Here is a 14,441-nt window from a genome sequence, read left to right as displayed (position 1 = left end):
AAGCTGACGCCAGCATCCCGAAACTGCTCAGAATGCTGATGCTGGCATCCCAACATAGATGGCGATGCAGAATGCCAAAATCCGGATCGAGTTGGTGCCAAAGTCTCCACTGGCAAGCCGCGTGGGAGAGTTAGGCTGCGAGGGTGGGAGAGTTAGGGTTAGGCTGCAGGGAGGGAGAATAGGAAGAGTGGGTTAGGGTTAGGCACCACTGAAGAGGGTTTTGGGAGGGGGCGGGTTAAGGTCAGGCTGTGGGAAAGGTGGGTTAGGGGGGAGGGATGGTGTAACGTGAATACGAGACACTACTGTGCGGTGTAATGCGAATAAGGGACACTACTGTGTGGCATAATTTGAATTCGAAGTACTATTGTGTCCACACCCTTCCCCCACAAGACCATGCCCCATTTCCAATATTTACACCTTATTCCAAAAGTGTGTAGGGGGGGGGCGCCAGCCCCTTTCTTTGCCAGGGGCGCTCGGACCCTTAGATACACCCCTGCCAAAGCCTGCAAATCTGCACCCCCTTCTCCATTTTCAGGAATTAAGATAATCACGGATTTAATGCTGGGATGCAAATAAACTGGTGTATACCACAGGATCAAGATTGGATATTTTCCCCTCCACGGAGTCGTCGGTTTCTTTTTTTATTGCATTTTTATTTACATATTTTGTGGCAGATGCCTTATTTTCGTTTTTCACAGCTCCCAGTTACACGCATGTGAGCATACCTGTGTGTCCCAGTTACACGCATGTGAGCATACCTGTGTGTTTTGTTTATTTTATTCATATTTTATTATTAAATAAAGCAGCCCCTTAGATGTTTTAGCAGCCCCTCCTGAGCCCCCACAGTGGATGGTGTATAGTTTGCCGACTGTCGGGATCCCGGCGCACAGTATACCGGCGCTGGAATCCTGACAGCCGGCATACCGACACTTTATCTCCCTCTTGGGGGTCCACGACCCCCCTGGAGGGAGAATAAATAGCGTTGCGAGCACAGCGAGGCCGCAAGGGGCTCATTTGCGTTCGTCACGCTGTCGGGGTGCCGGCGGTCAGGATTCTGGTGCCGGTATGCTGGTCGCCGTGAGCCCGTCCGCCGGCATACAATACTACACCCCCACAGCAGCCCCGGATGGGGCAAGTTGAATTCAGGTGGGTCAGTACACTATTAAGCAGGACTGTGCAGTGAATTTTTTTGTTATTGAGCCCCTGCCCTAGTGGAGCTTACCACTCTACAGTCAAAAATCATTGCATACTGTAAGTAGCACCGTGGGAGGAAGAAATGCTAAACTCTGTGCCCACAGCATGCCTCATCCTGGCAGGCCAGACATCTTCCTGGCTGTAAGCCACCATGAGACTCCATACTGGGCCTTATTCAGTAACTGTGCCTCAGAGGAGCTCCTGGCCCATCTAGTGCTTCAGTGCAATGGAAATCTGATGCAATGCAAGATCACTGAAACTCTGTTCTTCTAACACCTTGAGGTCTTGCGATAACCCTACGTAGCCCTTAGGTAAAGAAGATCCCTATACAACAAATGCGCATCTTCTAAAAAAATAATCCCAAAATGTGGAACATTAATAATAAATCAAAATTAAGGTTGACTAATTGGAGCCATTCATTTGAGTGAGTCCCTAACATGAAATAATTGAGAAGAACCTCTCTCTAATGCTCCAGCAGAAAATCTCTCTTTTACCTTTCCGGCAGTTGCGCTGGATTATGATTCCATCTCTTCTGAGTCTGACTGACTTTGGCAACAAATGTGGTCTCATTGGAAAACACTTCGTCAAAATTGCAATTTCCATTTCCACCTTTGCAGCTGTTTTCACAAATCTGTTTGTGATGTTGACACTCATATTCTGCTCTAGGCTTTAATTTAAACCTAGGATCAAGTACAGCAGCACCCCTGGAATTATATTGCAGCACCCCTGGATTTATACAGCATAGGCAGCATCCCTGGAGAATTACACAGCACAGCAGACAGGCAACAGCACCCCTGGTCTTAAACGGCAGTGGGGCAGCACCCCTATACTGGGCAGGACCCCATATAGGGCAGCACTCCTGGAATGATGTGGCAGACAAAGAAAAGTCGTGCAAGATGGAATTGTCCTTGGGCCCGCCCTCTGACCCTTATGTTGTAAAAACAGGACATGCACACTTTAACAAACCAATCATTTCAGAGAAAGGGGCTGCCACATGACTGTGGCTGAAATGATTGGTTTGTTTGGGCTCCTACCAAAAAAGAAGCAACTAATCTCTCCTTGCACAAACTGGCTCTACAGTTGAAAAATGTTGTCCTCATCCTCATCCTCTGAGTTCTCATCCCCTTCAGTGTTTACATCCTCATCCTCACAGAGAAATAATTCCCCACCAAAGAGATGGATTTTTTTGTATATTGCCCAGGCATGACAATGGGCTTTTTAATCCCATGGCCAACAACTGTCTCCACTGGTGCCTTATTCAAATAAACCACATCACCATCAGAATCCTCATCGTCAACTTCCTCCTCAGCGTCAGCTACACAAATATCCTCCTCATCCTGGTGTACTTCTATAGTGACATCCTCAATCTCAATATCAGCAACTGGACTGGCGGTGCTCCTGCCAGTACTTGCAGGGGGCATGAAAATGGTGGCAGTAGCCTCCTCTTTCCACGCAGTGTTAGGAAGGTCAGGCCTAGACATAGCAACTGCGGAGACTCTCCTTGGGGACTTGTGATATCTCTGAATGCACAGGTTTTTTTCCTGATCCTTAAAAAGCTGTATTTTTTTAATTTTTTGAGAGGGAAGAGGGCTTCCATCTTTATAAGAAGCTGAACTGCAAGTCATGAACATAGGCCATGGCCTTAGCCTTTCCTTGCCACTTCATGTCGGGAATGGCTTATTGTCAATTTTACGTTTCCCATGAGATAATTTCTTTTTTTGCGGGGTTCTTAATTTTTGCTTCTTGGATTTTACATGCCCTCTATGACATTGGGCATCGACCTTAGCAGATGACATTGATGGAATTGCATCATCAATGTCATGACTGGTGGCAGCAGCAGCTTCAGCACTAGTACTAGGAACTGGAAGTGGTTCCTGATCTTCCACTATTTTTTCCACCCAATTTTTGTTCTCCATTTCACAGGACAGCACCCCTTTTATATTACAGCACACAGAACAGTGCCAGCACCCCTGTAATTTTACAGTATAAAACACAGGGCCAGTTTACATTTATTTTCACTGCAACCCTGAATTTTTACAGCATACAAGACAGGGCCAGCACCCCTATATTTTCACAGCATACAGGAGAATAGTGCCCCTGCCCCCTGTACAACACAGTGACAGCCAGGACAGCAACACCCATGTACAGCTGCAGCACCCCTAACAGCACATGAAACACCAGTGACAGTCAGGACAGTTCCCCTAACATCACAGGGACACCACAGTGACAGGACAGCATACCTAGAGAGCACACACTGACCCCACCTGAAGCCACCACCCACAGAGAGAGACAGAGGTCTGTCTCCCTCACTCTCCAAGTCTGGAGTGAAAATGGCGGCGATGCGCAGCTGTTTATATGGAATCCAAAACCTGCGAGAATCCGACAGCTGGATGATGACGTTTTGCCTCGTTCTGGTTTCCGAGTCTGGCGGGAAGTCCCGAGCTGTACTCGGTTCCCGGCTCGGAACGTGAAATTTGGAGGGGTTCGGTTCTCTGAGATCCAAACCCGCTCATCTCTAATCATTATGTGAATAATCATACTGATTAAATTGTGCACAAATATTAAAATACAAAAATACCTGATATTGAAACTGAGTACCTACACGTATATTTAAAAAAGTAATAAAATATGTGTTAGAGCTACAGAAAGAGTTGTTATTATTGTCCTTCATTCAATGTATTTATTTAACTATGGAACATTCTACTCAAAGAGAGGCAGGAACCAAGACAAGCTAATCACCGCCATCCAGGATCCTTGATGCTTCATAACAACAAAGCTGACTCATGAATTTGAGCAACAAAGTATATTGGAAAGTGCTCTTCCAACTCGCTGGGACCTACATGTTTAATTTGTGCTATGACAATTTATTCCTGACCTGAAGTGTATGTACCGTGTTTCGCCCTGTATAGTCTACGACCAATTAAAGTGAGAGCAGATTTTGTGTGGAATCAGATGTATCCGCAGCTTCCGGCTGTGGCAGCCTGCTTACTATCTTATGCTAATGCGAGGATCTACACATGTATGCCAAGTATCTGTGCGTCACTGTTTTCCAACTACAGCTGCACCCATTATTAGTATCAGAACTTATACCCACCCCAAGAGATCCATCTGAAACAGAAGTTAATCTCATCCCGTAAATTACAAATAAGCATGGAAGTCGGACGACAAACCTATGATACGCTCACGGGATGGATCAGTTCCATGCAAACACATGGTTATCCCAGTGTCCGTGGTAAGAGCGGTCTATCAACAGTCAGATCAAGCCGTCCATATTAACAACCTCTGTCCATGTGCAAATGCTTTGTCCTGCGCGTGAGCAGTTCTTTCTATGGCGCATGTGTAGTTTGCAGGTATCCACGACATCTATCCGCATTTCCACTTATAGACGAATCAGAATCAGCCGTCAACAAATAGCTTTTCCTATTAGAAACATTGCTTGCTTGGAGGGATATGGACTAGATATCTGTCAGCCTGGGGAAACACCTGGAAATTATAGTTTGATCCATTAATACCACCATATTCATGTTTAATCCACTGTGCTCCGCTTGCTCTGCCTCTTTCAACATCTCTCAAAGGGGTCTATTCATTAACACCAAAATAGCGAGACCCCTTGGCGCTAAAGGATTGAGGATGACATGTGGAAATTAAATGCAAATAGAATTTTTATATATATAACATAAACAGAAGAAATAAGAAAGGCAAAACATACACAATGGCTGTGATGAATGGCAAACAACTGGAGTGATAGGCATACACCCAAATAGGAGTAAAAGCAATGTAGAGCAGTAAAGGGTCTTTGTAGTGTCCAGATAAGATGTACCCAGTAGAACAGATGTGGAGCCACGTGGGTGTGGTTGCAGGGTGTTTCCAAAAAGACACCCTGCTGGGCTCCAGAGCTTTTACACCAGGCAATCTGGTTTGAAGTCCTTCCTGCCTATCGCCTTTTTAATTCTTCTTTCTATGTTATACATATATATATATATATATATATATATATACAGGTTGAGTATCCCTTATCCAAAATGCTTGGGACCAGAGGTATTTTGGATATGGGATTTTTCCGTATTTTGGAATAATTGCATACCATAATGAGATATCATGGTTATGGGACCTGAGTCTAAGCACAGAATGCATTTATGTTACATATATACCTTATACACAGCCTGAAGGTAATTTTAGCCAATATTTTTTATAACTTTGTGCATTAAACAAAGTGTGTGTACATTCACACAATTCATTTATGTTTCATATACACCTTATACACACAGCCTGAAGGTCATTTAATACAATATTTTTAATAACTTTGTGTATTAAACAAAGTTTGTGTACATTGAGTCATCAAAAAACAAAGGTTTCACTATCTCACTCTCACTCAAAAAAGTCCGTATTTCGGAATATTCCGTATTTCGGAATATTTGGATATGGGATACTCAACCTGTATATATATATATATATATATATATAAATCTAATTGCATTTTATTCCCACGTGTCATTCTCAATCCTTTAGCGTCAAGTGGTCTAACACCACTACACACCTTCTTCGACTTCCCAGGGATACAGGGAAATGCCAGGTGCAAGACCACAGGCAGCAAAAGGTAGGTAGCGCCCTAGATCCCCACCAACTTCGCATTCACAAACATTTGAATAGGGACGGAACGATTGCACAGATGTGTACAGCTAAAATATCCACATAACTCTCCACGCACGCAGTGTGAGTGTAATTACAGTTAACTTGCATTCAACTCTGCATTAGCCCCATTCTCTGGTCATGTAGCAAAATAGAGATTCATTAACAGACACACTTAGTAAACTAGTTGAAAGCAATCTCTTCTTGAGGCTGATAGGAATCAGATGCTAGCAAGAGAGTGAGCATCAGTTATGTTTTTAGCATGTGTGTTACACGTGCATGATTTCATGCAAAGTGAAAATGTGCTAGCAATTAGAGAAAGGTTGGATAAGTCGATTAGAGTTTTGATTAGTGAGGAGAAAAATTATGCAGGCAGCGCTGCGGGAGGAAGAGAACACTGGCACAACTTTATTTATACAGACAGAATTGAGCATGGTGGAAACATTGCTGTGATAATCAGGAGAACTATGCTGTATATAATCTTCAAAGAGAATATACAGTATAATATATACAGGTTGAGTCTCCCTTATCCAAAATGCTTGGGACCAGAGGTATTTTGGATATGGGATTTTTCCGTATTTTGGAATAACTGCATACCATAATCAGATATCATGGTGATGGGACCTAAATCTAAGCACAGAATGCATTTATGTTACATATACACCTTATACACACAGCCTGAAGGTCATTTTAACCAATATTTTTTATAACTTTGTGCATTAAACAAAGTGTGTCTACATTCACACAATTCATTTATGTTTCATATACACCTTATACACACAGCCTGAAGGTCATTTAATACAATATTTTTAATAACTCTGTGTATTAAACAAAGTTTGTGTACATTGAGCCATCAAAAAACAAAGGTTTCACTATCTCACTCTCAGTCAAAAAAGTCCGTATTTCGGAATATTCCGTATTTCGGAATATTTGGATATGGGATACTCAACCTGTATATATATATATATATATATATATATATATATTTTGCCAAAAGGACTGCTGGAGTGAAAGGATCAAGAGAGAGATCTGCTATAAGATTTGCTGTTCGACTGAATCTACAGTAAATACAGACGGGCACACAGCACATTGTATTCCAATATTTCAAGTGGGCACTTTGAAATTAAGGTACTTTGGAAATTCAATCCAAAGAAAATCCCAAACCAAAATGTCAAAGGGGATATGTGGTCAGAGAACAACCCATTTGGCTCAGATAAATCAGTCCTATTTGGAAAAACCAGTTAAGAACAGATTTATCTGAGAGAAACACCCCTGATGAAGTCAATTTGTACGAAACGTGTTAGGTGATATCCAAGTTGCTAGATCTGAAGTTAACAGAAACATCTGGCCTAAAAGGCACACTGTCAATTAAAGGAGTCCAGCTGTTAAAATGCTGTATTGATTGAAGAAATAAAATTTTTAATTTTTAATGCTTTTAAAATTTATGTTCTAAGTAAATGTTATGAATGATCATTCTGGTTGTATTAAGAAATGGTTTGTCTATATAGAAGATAATTTGGTTATCAACAAGTGTTGCACTAAAAGCAGGTGCCCCTGTAGATAATTTTATTATTTTTATATACTGTATGTATATATATAGATAGATAGATAGATAGATAGATAGATAGATAGATAGATAGATAGATAGATTCAGTACTGTGCAAAAGTTTTAGGCAGGTGTGGAAAAAGCGCTGCAAAGTTGGAATGCTTTCAAAAATAGAAGTGTTAATAGTTTATTTTTATCAATTAACAAAATGCAAACTGAATGAACAGAAGCAAAATCTAAATCAAATCAATATTTGGTGTGACCACCCTTTGCCTTCAAAACAGCATCGGTTCTTTTTGGTACACTTGCACACAGTTTTTGAAGGAACTCAGCAGGGAGGTTGTTCCAAAATTTTTGGAGAACTAACGTATGTAGGCTTGATCAAATCATTCTATCTCTTCTTGTAATCCTAAACAGACTAGATGATGTTGAGATCAGGGCTCTGTGGGGGGCCATATCATCACTTGGACTCCTTGTTCTTCTTTATGCTGAAGATAGTTCTTAATGACATTGGCTGTATTTTTGGGGTCGTTGTTCCGCCTTCTTCTCATCTCTACATACAGGTCCAGCACTTAACTAGGGCAGCGGAGCAAGCTGCATTGAGTGATGAGAGCCAGGTCACACCTAATTATGTATGGATTATATTTTTATTCTACTGTGTTGATTTTCTTTTTGTTTTTTAAATACAATTTGAAGGTGTGAATGGCTTATATGTGCCCAGTTTATACCAGGCATATGTTACGCTCACACCTGCCCTATTATTTAACTTTATGTTTTTCTTGCAAAATCAGTATTTGCTATTATGCATCAATAGAACACGAAAAACCATGGTAACACAGCCGTCTCATGTAAGGAAATAAATTCTGCTAACATATAAACACAAAAACATGTGCCCCTGATCACCCACTAATAATATGTCTTTCTTAGACATATATGCTTCTGGTTTCCAGTTTGTATGTATTTCTTGGTTATGCCAACCCCACCCTTACTGTACTTGTTGGTTTAGGCAGTGGTTCCCAAACTTTTTGGAATCATGGCGCCCTAGAACATCAGAATTTTTTTCATGGCACCCCTAGGCCATAGTTTTCTATGGAGAAATTTAGAAATAAATATTAAATTAAGTAAATTGTGTTTATATGTCACCATTATGTTCAATTGTGTGGTGAAGGACATGATTTGCTTCTGTTTGTCCATATATTTTATGATTGACAGCCACTAGTACTGGATTTGCCTATTACCTTGACAATAAATAATTTAAGTTGGTCCTGGACCACCATTCCAAGGCACCCCTGCAAGTGTCCTGAGACACCCCAGGATGCCACGGCACACAGATTGAGAACCACTGGGTTTAGGTAAGAACACCCATTCCTTCCATTATTTCAAGTCTGCATGGAAGTATTTTCGTGCATCCATCCATTTTTTGAGCATGGACAGAGTAATTTAAGTCACGATAGGTCACTAAAACTGGCACAGTGGTCACACTGCAACTAGTCTGTATGCCAAATGGCTCCTTGTGAAATATTTATGACATGAAGTCATTGGTGACCAATATTCATTTATTTTTAAACACTTATTTTAGAGCGCCAGCGTATACCGCAGAGCTTTACACTTCTTCTTACATTCCAGATTGTGATTTTAAATATGAACCTTGTCTTTCCCTTATACAATTATTTTTTTTTTTTATAACTTACATCCTTTGGAGTTTATTGAACATAATATTTAGTGAGTGAAACTAAATTTAAACTTCCTGCAGGAGAAAGTCCATTTCCAGGTCCATAGCTGGGATTAGTGGATTTACAGCACTTATATACAAAGACTTTATTTTCTTTTTTTTATTATCATTATTATTATTATTTTACTCCATCCCAGACCTGCAGTTTAATGCAAATAGCACATTCTGAAAATAGCTGCTTGTAAATATGGTAGCTGTTTCATAAAGTAGCGCTGTCATTTTCTTTCAGTAAATTTACTGAAATACTTTGAATTTAATATCGGGGACTTAATTCGTAATGGAAAATGATGTTTGATGATGTTTAAATGCAAAGTAAGTCACTTTATAAAGCATAGGGCTCTTTTAAGTTTTTTTAACTTCTTGACATGTGTCACAATTTGGAATTCTGTTCTCATGGGATAAATGCCAGATTACATGGTGTAGTATTTTTATCCTCTGTACTTTCACTGTAGAAGCACACAACATCAAAGAGGAGGCAGATCACTCACATCAGCAGAAAATGGAATAGGTCTATAATATGCTGGCTTTGATCTCCGGTTTTAATAATTATCTTGGCTACATGCATGCATTGAAAAGTAAGATTGGAATTAATTTAAGTCCAAAAGGCATAGCAAAATGTAGAAAAAAAATACTAAACTTTTACTATCTCTACAAAGATAAACTGTATAAACTAAGCCCAAATGATTAGAGTTTGTTTATTCAGGACATTCATCAGGTAAGGTTATTGCTTATACAACCCATTGTCACACTGAAAACATATCAATGTATCTTATTATGCTATTAAGTCTCTCTTAATTTAAACCAGAAGCTCACTTAAACTAACAAGTTATAATTTATCAGTCTTCGTATGGATTTTAGAAAGAGGATGCCGTAGGTAAAAATCATTACATTCGTATGAAAAATCAACATTGCACAAATGTTATCATTAAAAAACTATTCTAATATCGCCCAAGGATAGATATTTCTTTTGATATGGAAAGTAAAACAGATCTGCCACACATATGAAGAATTAATACACGTTGGTTGGCAACAGCATATAAAATGCTGGTCAGTGAAATGTCTGGATGACTTACAATGATTTTCCCATGATATTCAGAAAATGTTATTTTATCACCTCTTAGAAAATAAGACGGCTTCCAGAATTTAACATTCTAATTTCGTTAAAATATGCATGGGCCACACATAAGCATTTATATGCCACCCACCACCAAAATAGAATTTCACTAAACTGCCAGTTTGCAAATGATTCGGAGGCTAGAACTCACTCATGTAAATTAGTATGCAAATTAGTGCACTCAGTTATAGGAAGGGTATGAATGCAAGGAAAGCAAATACAGTTAAGATAGGTAGAATTAATGCCTAAAGATACCACCTCTTTCCAATAAGTCGGTTTTCAAGATATGTCCAAACTTCTTCACTCGAACCCACCCTCTCTGATAATATCAAACCTCTACAGGCAAAACCTAGAGCCATTCTCTTGCCATGTCATGCCATCAGTTCTTCCCACCAGGAAACTACTGTACATTTTAAAGCCCGAACACAGTAATCCCTAAACACATGAAATGTAGTTATAGCAGATGTCTGAAGTTGTGAAACAACCCAATGAGCAACAACCTTACATACATAATATTTAGCTGTGGCAAGCTGTACAGTACATTCTAGGGCCTGATTCATTTGGATGCTGCACAGTTTTCTGATGTTTACACTGTGGCTGCGCCAGAGCTGCAGTGTGCATGGGCCGCAATGCTAAATCGGCTCTGATTGCAGTGTGGGAGCAGCAACAGAGTGGAATCTTTGAAACGCAGGTATGTCCCTGGCTTTTTAGGGGTGTGCCAAAGACAGTGACTGTGTCATCGGATGCAGCTTCACTGGCCAAGGCAGCTGGATATTCGGATCAACCTTACTTTCTGATGGGCTACACAATGGTCAAGATAGTGATCAGATCCTGCATCTTTGGATGCAAGCAGCAGATCTGAGATAGCTAACAGTGCCTCCTGCTGCATTAATGTCTCAGATTTGCTGCTACTGAAGACACGGTACCAAGTTCTCTTGTGTCCACCTCTACCGCAGGCCATAGGATCTCCAATGCAGACGACCAAGCTTGTTTAGTGTTCCTTCCAGTGCAGATGATGTGTTCTAAGAATTTTTTTTACACATTTTTTTAAGTGGAATTATAATTTAAACTAAATGTGCCTGTCTGCTGCAGAATTCAGGCAATCAGTATAAAGGGAACTGTCAAAATCCAGTACTAGCATGAATATCCAGACTTATGGAGAGGACACATGGACATTATCCATTTTTCATAATTTTATCACAATTTTCTAAAGAAAAGTGATCATTATATGTAGCTGGAAAATAAATATATTTATTGTATCCACTGAAACACAATGAAGATTGATGTTATATAACTGTGTGACAAAGGAAAATAATGTAGAGGGTAATGCATCCAAAAACATATGATTTTACTTGTTCCCTCTTTATATTATTCTTTAAACATACAGTGGCAAGTCTGTAACCTTTAAAATCTCAAATTTTAAATTTAAGTTTAACATATTTTAGAAACAGCTACTTTAATCTTTATGGCACCACTCGCACATCCCTAATTACAACCATGGGTTGGATAACTGCCACCTCTGTTCAGCCGGAGAATTCCTTTGGCGCAGAAAAAAAATTATGAGCACCTAAATCCAGAGCCAGCCTTAACCAATATGATGCCCTAGGGAAGATTTTGGCTGGTGCCCCCTAGCACCACCGCTAGTTCTGCAGAAGATGCCTGGCATGAGTCAGCTGGAAGCTCTGCTAACGTCGGGCGCCTTTTGTTTATGAAAATGCATATTATTTGCATTACTATGTGGCTAGGATGCACAAACAGCTACTGCTGATTAAAATGATATGCAGTATATTATTCTGTGTGCGACTGTGGCTGTATCTGCATACGAAATGCTACATTATATTGATTTCCAGGAATACACTGCAATATAGCATTTTGTATGCAGATACAGCCGCAGTCACACACACAGTATAGGCATGCTGCATATCATTTTAATCAGCAGAAGCTGCTGGTGCCCCTAAGCATACCAACACAGGACAGAAAAGATTGTCTCTTTGTTGGCGCACTTAAAGGAAAGAAGAAATTTTTGAAATTTTATTCATGTTAAGAGTGTATTATGTTAAAATATAACTTTTACTAATATTGTCTTAAAAAGTTGCAATTGAGAAACATAAATGTGAAAAAATATATGCAATTCGTGTAAATTGTGTGAATAAATTCAATAATATTAACTAATAAAAGCTGATTCACTGTGCCTAAATTTTCTGCTCCATTAATGCATCGTAAGTTTTAAATTGAAAAGTAATATGTATTACACAATAACTATATGTAGGGTTGAATAGCATGAACTTCTCACATAGACAGCAGCAGTAGATGTCTGAGTTCATATAATAATAATAAATATAGAATTGATAAAACTGAAAAGTGTTTTATTGCTTGAAGGACACACTGGGATAATCACCACAACTATCATTTATTTAGTTTCATTGTTTCAAATTCTACCTATAATATTGTGGTTGTCTGGCCCGGTTGCTACTGACTACTGACACTATTACACCATGATATATATGGTAAAACCACAGATGTTTATCCAGGTCTGCTTAATATTGGTGCCTGGATAATATACTGTTTATATCACGCCAGTTATGCGATATTGCCCTATATGACCCTTCCCTTATCGGGTAGACACTTTTGCTTATTAATTTTAGGGACGTAATTGTTGTATTACCAGTCCCCTGATATGGTCAGCAGCTGTATCCCAGAAATTATTGGTGTTGAGGGTTACAGAAATATGTCCCTATTACAGTCCTCTATGTAATGATTTTTAACTATGTCAGTATCAATGAAGATTATAAACAATTATTACACCATCTAATGTGTGTACAATATACTTATCAATTGCCACTACACATTGTATCATTTGTTTAAAGGGGTCCCAATATATGAAATAAAAAAATGCGAGCTCCGCATCTATTAGTGACAATAGTTATAATAGGATTCCAATGGAGAGCTGTTTATTTTGTACTGAAAAAGCAGCCCAAATAGCTGCTTTATTCAGATAAGAATATCTTTGCTATAGTGACTGACGCACACCTGACCAATTGGTAAAATAATACTACAGATCTATATATATCTCATTACGTAAGGGTCAGCATGTCCCGTGTCCCATGCGTGCAAAATAGTTGTATTGATCAGATAGAAATATCTTTATTGTAGTAACTTGCACACACCTGACCAATAGTTGTAGTAATACTGCAAGTCTATGTATACCATTAAGGCAACCTGGTTAAAGCAATTGCGAAACGTGCACGTCGGCGTTTCAGAGTGAAAATGTGAAAATGTGAAAATGTTAAAATAGTGCAGCCACTACTCAGTTAGGATATATAGTTGGATAGGAGGACCAATTAATTTAGGACGCTAGCTGTTATCAGACCATAACGGATCACAAAAATACCAGCCAGTATTTATTCATTAAGATTGAGACATGTGCCAGATAGATTTAATATTGCCGCTACTTACTAATATCATTAGGATGCGGCAATACTATTATATGGATAAAATTGAACTCAAAATATCTGCTGCACATACTGGGTATGGGACATGCTGATCCTTAATTAATGGTATACATAGACTTGCAGTATTACTACAACTATTAGTCAGGTGTGTGCAAGTTACTACAATAAAGATATTTCTATCTGATCAATACAGCTATTTTTCACGCATGGGACACGGGACATGCTGACCCTTACGTAATGAGATATATATAGACCTGTAGTATTATTTTACCAATGGTCAGGTGTACGTCAGTCACTATAGCAAGGATATCAACTAGAGATGAGCGGGTTCGGTTCCTCGGAATCCGAACCCGCCCGAACTTCAGGGTTTTTTACACGGGGCCGAGCGACTCGGATCTTCCCGCCTTGCTCGGTTAACCCGAGCGCGCCCGAACGTCATCATCCCGCTGTCGGATTCTCGCCGCCATTTTCACACGTGCATTGAGATTGATAGGGAGAGGACGTGGCTGGCGTCCTCTCCGTTTAGACTAGAGTACTAGAGAGAGACACAAATTTTGGGGAGCATATTATTAGGAGGAGTACTACTTGCTGCTGATAGTGTGACCAGTGACCACCAGTTTAATTAATCCGTTCTCTGCCTGAAAAAAAATGATACACAGTGTGACACAGTCACATACCATATCTGTGCTCAGCCCAGTGTGCTGCATCATATGTAATACTGTATATCATTATCTGACTGTGCTGAGTGCTCACTGCTCACACAGCTTAATTGTG

The sequence above is a fragment of the Pseudophryne corroboree genome, chromosome 5, assembly GCF_028390025.1.
Source record: "Pseudophryne corroboree isolate aPseCor3 chromosome 5, aPseCor3.hap2, whole genome shotgun sequence".
Taxonomy (NCBI): domain Eukaryota; kingdom Metazoa; phylum Chordata; class Amphibia; order Anura; family Myobatrachidae; genus Pseudophryne; species Pseudophryne corroboree.
Note: the sequence above shows the minus strand (reverse complement) of the source record.